This window comes from Plecotus auritus, assembly GCF_963455305.1.
Source record: "Plecotus auritus genome assembly, chromosome: 7".
NCBI classification, from domain to species: domain Eukaryota; kingdom Metazoa; phylum Chordata; class Mammalia; order Chiroptera; family Vespertilionidae; genus Plecotus; species Plecotus auritus.
The window spans coordinates 116,368,970-116,377,062 of record NC_137774.1 but is presented as its reverse complement, the minus strand read 5'-3'; the positions used below and the strand labels follow the sequence as shown (position 1 = coordinate 116,377,062).

Sequence of the window (8,093 nt, the reverse complement as noted above, 5' to 3'; positions counted from 1 at the left end):
ATGGTGCAGGCAGAGGTGGGAATACAAGCTAGGTCAGGAGTCAGAAAGGGTCCCCCAGGCCAGGGGTGCCAGCAAGAAGCACTAAGAGCACCTGAGCCAAGCGGCCTAAATCCAGGGGCCCGGCGGGGTGAGTATGTGAATGGACGTGTCACCTTTTCACAGATTCAACCCCGGTGCCCCGCCTGCCAGTTCTGCACACTTTCTTTGCCGGAGTCCCCAACCGGGACGGGAAATATCCTCCCACCCGCGCTGTGCAGAGGGAGGGTCGGACTTTTTTTCGGCCTCTCCCCGGGCAGCCGGCGTGGCCACCTCGCAGGGCTACATTTTGGGACGTGGGACCGGGGCGGAGCAAAGGGTGCCAGACTTTCAGGCCCGGCCTTCACCCCCTTCCCTGGGGCTCCCAGGCGAGAGTTCCAGCTCCTGGCCACCTCCTGCGCGCACGTGAGTCCAAACCCCGGGAAGCTGCAAGCGACTAGGAGGTGACGGCGGGGACCTCGTTCCCAACCCCGCGGCCACCGTGCCGGGTGGCAGGGGCGGAGCGGTGGCGCCAAGCGCGGGGCGGGCTGGAGCGCCGCGGAGCCTCCCGGGGGAGGGACTGGGAGCTGTCCCGGGGAGTCCGGGGCGAGCGGCGGACGGGGTTGGGCCGCGCGCGCCAGGAGGAGGGAGCGCCGCGTGCTCAGCCTGTCCCCGCCCTGGAGCCCGAGCCTCCAACTAACTCCGCCCGCCGCGCCCCGCTCCGCCGCCCGCAGCCCGCAGGCTCGGGCTTCCGTCCCGGCTGTGCCAGTGCCCGCGGCCGCGCAGGTTGGTGTCGCCGCCGCGGGGCGGGCAGGGCTAGGGTGAGGGTGGGAACGCGGAAGGGGGTTCAGCAAGTTGGGCAGATGCGGGGCCGGGACAGGGATCCTGCCACCTCCGCTCCCACGGCGCCTGGCGCCAGAGGCGGTTGTGGATTTCTTCCCGGGCTGCTCGGGTCGCGGGGAATCCAGCGCCGCGGCCAGGGAGGGTCGCGGGGACTGAGCCTTCCTCGCGCTCCCCAAACCTCTCTCTCATCCCTCTCACCACCAGCTCGGCCTTGACCAGTTCGCGAGGGGTGACTCACCCCTCCTGTCCTCCTCACCTCCGGTCTTGCCAGCTCTGCTCTCCTTCCTGCCCTTTTGCCAGCCTTAGAGTGGAATGCGCCGGCCAAGAGTGATCGCAGAGGCAGGATGGAAAGTATCCACCACTTGGAGTTAAACAGGGATTTCTGTCCTGTTTCAGTCTCCTTCCCATTAATATGGCCTTTTGGCCCCTCAGTGTTCTTGGCTGCAAAATGCGCGCCTGCTCTGCCCATGCTGAGGGTTGTTGTAACCAACCATCCCAGTGGAATGCCTTAAGTATCTTATTACTTGATTTTGTTTTGACCACCGTCTCTGGTCTTCTCAAGTGGCCTGATGGCAGGTCCTGTGTTCTAATCCTCTGAGGTCAGATCCTTCTGCTTAGATGTCTCTACCTGATTTGGTAAGCAGCTTTGTTGGGATAAAAGACTCCTGTTTCTGGATCTGGTCATTAGTATTGAAATCCCACCTAATTCTGTGTTCAAAGCTGGACCTTGCATCTTTCTATGGTTACAAGAACTCAAATAGCAGAAGATCAATATGGGCCCCAGTCTTTGGAAATAAACTTATTAGGTGTTTGCTTTAGGTGTTTACCAATCTTTACTATCGCTCTTCCATCTTAAGTGCAAATTTGTATTTGCTTTTAATTTTAAACAACTCAGGAAGTAGACCTTTGTTTTTGTAAACCTCAGCTATTTAGCTCAAACAACCAACAGGTGCCCTATCATTTGTAAAATTTTCAATTTAAAATCACAGGCACAAGCGTTCTTAGCACTATTCTAATTATTTTATGAAGAAAGTGGACTAATAAAGTCAGCTTTAGTAAGTGGACTAATGAAGTCAGCTTTAGACTTCATATTAAATAGTTAAGTCCTATCACGAACTCCTGATTTAATAGACAGTTCATGAGTTCCTGTGTTGTGCAGTGTTGCACTTTTAAAGATAAATCTAGAAAACTGGTATCTTCCTTACTCAAAGTCTAAAGGGACTTCCAATCTAACTTAGAGACTAATATTTTTATTTCATATTTTTTATGACATTAAGTATATCCTAATGACTACATGTGGCAAGTAGAATGATGGGAAGAAACAATTATTGAAGGCCCTGTCAGATCATTATTTAGTGAACAAATAATAAGTTTAGCTAAGCGCGTGTTTTCTGAAATAAAATTTCAAATGCTCCTACTTAAAATGGGAGGCATACTTGGAAATAAAATCTTTATTTGTAGAACGAAAGCTCAGAAGAACATTCATCCATGTATGATTTGGTAACAAATGTTGAAAGCTGTAGAAATTGCAATTCTAATTTAAGTTAATAAGTCAATTTATGGGTGCAATTTTTTCTCCACTCCTTGAAAAATGAAATTATGTTATAAAGCATAGAAGAAAATTGAGATTGAATGTAATATTTTCAGTAAGTTGAAACTTGAACCCTAATGGGCTGATGGGCCCTGGATTGACTCTGGAAATTTGACTTAAAAGATTCTTACTGAGAGTTTTTTGTTTTGTTTTGTTTTTAGCCATTAAAAATAAAATCTGGCTTGGCGAAAGGGATGGGCATGAATTCCACCTGGAAAAGATTAACTGGATTAGATTGTATGTGTTGTAACTCAGTGACATCTCTGATTTTTTTTCCTGCTTATTTGAAGAATCCCTCCATCTGTTGGATATGTATAGAATTGCTTAGTCTTTATTATATACAGTACTGGACTTTGAGAACTTTGATTCAGTTCACACAGTGAAACAAGGCACTTTGAGGGACAGCGTGAGGAATGTGAAGTTAACATTACACTTGGCCTATTGCTCTGAAATCTTTGTTTTCTTCTTTGTGAAATGAGATTAAAGATCCTGTCACTGCCTTGAAAACCGTGTGGTTTGGTATAATAAGAATATTAAGCCAGAAAGCTTCTTTCATGTATAAGAACTTTCTTCACCCCTTTAACTCCTTTAGCCAGTAAAAGTTAATTGTTAAAAGCACATACAAATAGCTTTAAAAAAGGGCTCTGAATAAAGTAGGTGGCGGTGTCATGTACTCTGAAGTCTCTTGAGAGAAGTTTCAGTCATCTTTATCTTCTACAAGTTACTGTACTGATTTGAAAATAAGACCATCTTATCTAAGGTTGAACAGCCAGCTAGTTAGTGGCAGGAGTGGAACTATAATTTCGATTGCCTAGTAAATAGTTCTATAGCTTCTCCTTTTATATGTGGTCTTTTATCCAGGCCACATTTAAAATCTCACATTTATAAATGTATATGGCTAAAAATTTTGGCTTCAGGTTCTAATGGGCTAGGTTGGAGTTCTGCCCAGGCATTTTCTAGTCATGTAACCCCTGGTAAGTTACTTAACCTCCCAAGTCCTCAGTTTCCTCATATCCAAAATGGAAATAATAGATGTACTTAACTCAAAGGACTGTTGTAATTATTAAATGAACTAATTGATATGAAGTGCTTACATATTGCTGGTTGTTTATTATGTGTTTACTACTCAAGTAGTTATTTCAGTTTCTTGAGGGTGGGGGGATGACATTTTAAATGTCCAAATTAAAAAAAATACATAAAAACATAAACACATCCGAAATATTTTGAATTGTCAATTCCTCAGCTAACTTTTGTTTAATTTATTTATTCAACAAGTGTTTATTGAGCTCCTCCTATGGGTTGTTGGGCCTCTTTCTATGCACCGGTATAAATGGTGTACAAGACAGAGTCACTCTCTCATGATCTAGAAGTCTGAGGAGAGAACAGAAAATTGCAATCTTATGTTGTGCCATGATGGGGTAAAGCAGAGAACCACACAGAAGACAGGTGGGATGGGATGATAGGCCCCTGAATGGATGGCTGTCATGTGGTGCATCATGTCATCCTAATTAGGGTTGGTGGTAGTCAGAGAAAACTTCCCATGAATACACTCAGACTTGAAGAATAAGTGATAGCAGGTGAAGAAGTTGAAGAATGAAGAGTGTTCCAGACCAAGGGGAACAGAGCATGATACATTAGGATGGGAGTCAGGTAAATAACGTAAAGAATAAATAAATCGTCATAGGAGAGAGCAGTGTGGCAACCTGGAGAGCCCAGGCTTTGTAAGGAACAGTAGATACTCAGTTCCAGCCAAGTATTGTCAGGTTCAGTTGCAGGCCAGGTATCGCCAGATGCCATGATTTTAAAAGAAAAAATTCATTTTTTATAAAAGTGAAATCTCCTAAACTGTGAAATGGCCCAAATGCTTTTTAAATGATTGTCTGAGCCAATTTGTAGTTGGAATTCAACCCAGGGCCACCACTTTATGACCTCTGCATTTAAGGAAATGAAAAAGGTTTCATGTGGCTAAAAGGATGCATCTTAGAAGGGGAAGCAAGGGAAGTGCCCACAGATATGGGCAGAGCTCTATCATTCAGGGCCTGTGGAGCTGGCTGAGGAGGGTTGGGTTAATTCTGAAAACAACAGGTGACGTCAAAGACTGAAACAAAAGTGACATGATGAGATTTGTGTTTACAAGGTACATTCTGGCTATTGTATGGAGAATAGAACGCCTGGGAACAGACCATGGTGATAACCATTTAGGAAACTATTGTAATGGTCTGAGCAAGAAATAAATATGGCTAAAAGCCAGGTATTTGAGCAGGATGGGGAGAGATGGGTGGGTTTCGGAGATATGTATGATGCCTCCACTGTTGGAGGTAATTCTCCATTAATCACTCAGGTTTCTATGAGCAGAGTCATTGCAGAGGCACTGACTGCTTTCATTCTAAACTGTCTATTCAAGGACACTTACTGGTACATAGCAGACAACCTTGGAAAATAGAGGTAGTTTTTCCTCTGGAGCAAAGGGCAAGTAGGCTTCCGGTCTAGTGTAGAAGATTTGGGTACTCTAAGCTAGGTTCCCCTTCTGTAATGCAAATCATTTAGTGTGTAGGTGTCACCTACCCTTCTTCACATCATACTATGGGAATTAGGTTTCAGAGAATTGGTACAGATATGCTAATACTCCTGCTACTATTTCTGCGAGTAATGTAGTCCTTTGTCTCCGCCCCAGAAATTACATGCCTTCTCCCAGCATCCATGAAGCTGTGGCATGCTTATTTGTTCACTTGCAAGTAGGGTAAACTCTAATATCCTTTATAGCCACTAGCCACAATGTCTAAGTGTAAATTAATTGAAATAGAAAATGTTCATTCCTCAGTCACCTTAGCTGCATTGCATGTACTTAATAGTCATATGTGGCTAGTGGCTACTGTAGTGGCAAAGCAGTTACAGAACATTTCCATCATTGCAGAAAGTTCTATCAGATGTTGGTGGACAAAGGTTTAGATTTTCTCGTGTGTTCCTGGGTGAGTAGACGTGGTTGATTTTGACACCATAAAAAGCATGCTTATTTTCGTGTTAGGTTCACATGAGTTCCTTTATGTAAAGGAAATATTTCAGTTTGGATAACAAGTACAGTATTTAGTTCAGGCCTGTTGGGGGGGGGGTGCGGGGGGAAGGAAGTAGAAAAGCATCTACAGTGTCAATTTGGAGACTAAGCGGACTGGGGCCATGTGGAAACAGAAGTTGTACATATATATGGTTTCCTCAAAATCATGTGTGACTGAGATTAGGATCTGTGCCCAAAGGAGCTTGAACTTCTGAACACTGTCTTCAGCTCATCTACCAGCCATGCTTAACATAAAAGGACAAGAGCGACACATTCACAGCGTGATCCTGGAGCAGGACCAGTCCAGCAGCACCCACACAGGGCCTGCTGCAGCCCAGCTGTGCTGCCTGAACAGAAAGGAGGGAGGGCAGTAACACGATTTCCATATGGCTCCTGTTCAGGGACTATAAGAGGTCAGCCTCGAGACAAGAAGGAACTGGGCTCAAAAAGAAAAAAAAAAGGCGTACTGGAAAGCACAATTTTAAATGACACAGTAGAGGTGCAGGACAGTGCCAAGAAACAGTAACAGCAGCAGATCCGTTTCCCTGCCACAAGGGGGAAGCTCATTTTGGGGAGGGCATAGACCACAAGTACTGGGAAGCGAAAGCACATTGTTTCTATCATTATTTCTGTCATTTTATAGGCCCAGCCAATAGCAGCTGCAGCCACAGAGGGAAGTTTGTTTGTTTTTTATTTTTTTACTAGAGGCCCAGTACACGAAATTCGTGTGTGTGGGGGGGGAGGGGGAGTCCCCTCAGCCCAGCCTGCACCCTCTCCAATCCAGGACCCCTTGGGGGATGTCCGACTACCGGCAGTCGGACATCCCTCAGTCGGACATCCCTCTCACAATCCGGGACCACTGGCTCCTAACTGCTCATCTGCCGGATCACCCCTAACTGCCCCCCCTGCTGGCCTGGTCACCCCCAACTGTCCCCCCTGCCACCCTGGTCACCCTCAACTGCCCCCCCCTGCCGGCCTGGTCACCCGTAACTGCTCCCCTCCGGCCTGGTCACTCCCAACTGCCCCCCTCCCCCCAGCCAGCCTGTTTGCCCCTTACTGCCCCCCTCTGCCAGCCTGGTCACCCCTCATTGCCCCATCCTGCCGGCCTGGTTGCCCTGCGCAGCCTGCTGTTCAGTTGTTTAGTTGTCTCTCACTAACCCCTCTGCCAGCCTGGTCGCCCCACACAGCCTGCTTGTTCAGTCATTTGGTCATCCCTCATTAACCCCCCTGCTGGCCTGGTCGCCTCACGCAGCCTGTTCAGTTGTCCATTTGGTTGTTTCGGTTGCGACGGTCGCTTAGGCTTTTATATAGAGAGGCTTTTATATATATAGATTTTTTTTACCTGCATTGAATGTGAGGTTGACTGCTTAGTCAGTAGTTTTAACATAGTAAAATAAAAGATGGACGTAGAGATTTTTTTAAATGAAGGCAGAGGCCCTTATTGAAGAATTGTACTACAGCCGTCTATTTCCGTGGCTGAAAGAGCTTTAACGAAAACTTCAGATATTACGAATTATATTTACCTGTGCCAAAGAAATTTGCTTTAAAATAGTACTTATTTCTAGTGTGGTAAAAGTTTATTTACATGAAGACTAATTAGAGGTTTTTAAAAATCTGAATTTTAGGATAGTTTGAAAGTTGAATTTATTATTTTTGAGTGCTAACATACATAACCCAGACCCTGCTAAGGATGCTACCTTTTAGAAGTCTTTGAGGGGAACTTTTGTAAAGAGATATGTTAATTTCCAAGTAGCAGGATGATTGTTTGCGTGTAATTGGTGGATTCTATGGTGTTTAAAGAAAACTTGTGTAGGTTAAACATATACTTCTTGTTTGCACTACTAATTGCATCAAGCAACGTCTATTTACACAGATACTTCTTCAATTTCAGTCCATTCTGAGAGAGCCAGACTCCTGTGCTGTTAGTATTTGGACCAATGTAGAGTCCCTTGCATACATTTCTCATTAGTGAGGTTTCACTCCATTTAGTGCTTCAGTGCTGCTTTGGTAAATGTCTTTTTTTTAAATTGTGAATTTTTTTTTTTTTTTTTTTTCAAATTTTTATTAAGGTATTATATGTGTACATATCTTACCATTGCCCCCCCCACCCCACTCCCATACCTGCCCTCACCCCCCAATGTTTTGCATCCGTTGGTTACTCTTATATGCATGCATACAAGTCCTTCAGTTGATCTCTTATTTCCCCCACCTCTCCCTAACCTTACCGCTGTAATTAGACACTCTGTTTGATGCTTTACTGCCTCTGTAACTATCTTTTGGTTCATCAGTTTATAATGTTTTTTATCCCTAAATGAGTGAGATCATGTGGTATTTTTCTTTCATTGACTGGCTTATTTCACTTAGCATAATGTTCTCTAATTCCATCCAGGTGTCTATAAATGGTAGTAATTCCTTCTTTTTTATGGCAGCATAGTATTCCATTGTGTAGATGTACCATAGTTTTCTGATCCAGTCATCTGCTGACGGGCACCTAGGCTGTTTCCAAATCTTAGCTATTGTAAATTGTGCTGCTATGAACATAGGGGTGCATATATCCTTTCTGATTGGTGTTTCTGGTTTCTTAGGATATAT

The 8,093-nt window shown here is 44.8% G+C and overlaps 1 protein-coding gene across 16 annotated transcripts in view; it reads left to right on the top strand.

The window, feature by feature from the left end:
* The first annotated feature begins 570 nt into the window (after positions 1 to 570).
* PAM (peptidylglycine alpha-amidating monooxygenase) overlaps positions 571 to 8,093 on the top strand; it is a 290,016-nt gene continuing 282,493 nt past the window's right edge. For 11 of the 16 annotated variants that reach the window (XM_080677812.1, XM_080677811.1, XM_080677810.1 and 8 more), the window contains exon 1: positions 590 to 801. The gene's annotated coding sequence lies outside the window, so the exon portion shown is untranslated. Of the gene's footprint in view, positions 802 to 8,093 lie in introns of all 16 variants that reach the window. The other 5 variants (XM_080677815.1, XM_080677808.1, XM_080677817.1 and 2 more) reach the window with 4 other exon arrangements.